Here is a 1865-nt window from a genome sequence, read left to right on the forward strand (position 1 = left end):
ACTCTCTTATTTCCCTTTTTGAAAACAGTTTTTATAGTATTGAAAAATCATAAAAAATTAAAATTTTTTATCCAATTTTTACTTCAAGTTATTAGTTACTAGAAGAAACATTATTATTCATTTAATGGCACTATGCATAAAATAAAGAGTAATTCACTAATAAAATAAATGCAGTTTAAAATTGTACAGATATTCTAAATTAGAATTAATTATACACCCAGTTTTAAACGTATTTATTTAAATCAAATAACATAATTCGATTTTACCTATTTACATGTAAATTAAATAGGCAAATTCGAATTAGCATGTGTTTCACTTGATTTCTGGTAACCTCAACAAAGTTTCTCGACAGGGTGTCGAATCAAGCTTGTATCAAGATTTCAAGTATCGAGGAGCAAATACGACTCCTTTGAAAAAGAGTAGGCCCGACTTGGGAATTATTTAGTGTTTGTGTCGAAACGTATGAGATGCTTGAATTGTGGCAAATAATAAAGAATTGTAATAAAACAGATGAAGCTTAAAAATTGCAATTGAAAGAAAGCAAAATGCTCGAAGAACAGAACTAAAAACTAAAATACGTAAAGCAAATAATGAAAAGAAAACAAATAAATGAAAAGAAACAGAAAAAAGAAGATAAAAGAAAAGCAAATAAAAGTGGACTTCCAACACTCACATGCACTTGTGCTCCATAGTCTTCCATTGCATTGCTGGGACTGAGAATTTTGGCAGAGGTTTATTTGTGATGATTTAGTATTTTTGAAGAAGTCCTAGATCTCTTCTGAGTTTCTATTATTTATAAACCATGGAAATAGACTTGCCATGGAGCATGTTGTCCACTATTTTACTTTTTCCTTTTTCTCATCCATGACCTTGCCTTGACCATGAAGAATCTTGTCCCCCAAGTTTTGACACCCACATCTTCCTTGGTCTTCAAGTCCCAGTTTTCTTCAGCTTGGTCCTCAAATTTCGCACTCATGTTCTCCATTCAGCTTGAAAATCGAGTAGCAAACCTTGATGCTCAAGGAAAGACAATAACTACTTTTCGACTTCAATTTTTTTGTATCATCTTTCTTTAACTTCAGTTTGCTCGTTTTTGCTTCTGTAGTCGAAACACTGCTTCTATAGTTGAAACCATTGGCAGTCGAAACGCCCTTTTGTCGAGAAAATCCTTTTTTTTTGTACCAACAAGTTGTCCCTTTAAAACTTTTTATTTTGTTCAAAAATACAAGTTTTAATATTCCTCATGTTGGGCACGTGCAACCTTTTCAAATTCTCAAAATTTGAAAGAACAATTACGCATCATTTAAAATAACGCGCGTTTTTATGAGAATACATAACGTTCCCTGGGTTTTAATGAGTCATTCCTTGAATAGAGTACTACTTAAATTCTCCCTGTCAGATTACCTCATGAGTCGACTTGGGCTCTTAAGAAGAAATTAGTTGTTTATTCTCCCAGTATGTAGCTTGACAGTTTGACTTGGCCTAAGCCTTACTTTCTCTTCTGTCTCTCGATTCTAGAGATGAACCACCAAAGAATCTCAACTCAATACCAGTATCTAAATATCAGTCGTTGTTTCTTATCGACTCTTGGTTTTCATGAATGGTGGTCGAAGTATTTTTCTACTCATTGTGCATCTCTCGACCAAGCCCTTTCTAATATGGTTTTCCATGCTGTGTAGACAGCGACGAAGAAAACCAAAAGTAAGCATATAGAAGAAATCTTTAATTTCTTTTCAAATACTTCTTTAGGCATCATTTTTTATACTCGACTCATCTTACTTTTGATTCCTTTAGTTACTTGACAGAAAACCATCACTAAAGTTGCTGCTGATCCACAACTAGTTGAGAAAAACTGGGATACTGAT

This window comes from Arachis ipaensis, chromosome B10 (assembly GCF_000816755.2).
Source record: "Arachis ipaensis cultivar K30076 chromosome B10, Araip1.1, whole genome shotgun sequence".
In the NCBI taxonomy this organism is placed as follows: Eukaryota; Viridiplantae; Streptophyta; class Magnoliopsida; order Fabales; family Fabaceae; genus Arachis; species Arachis ipaensis.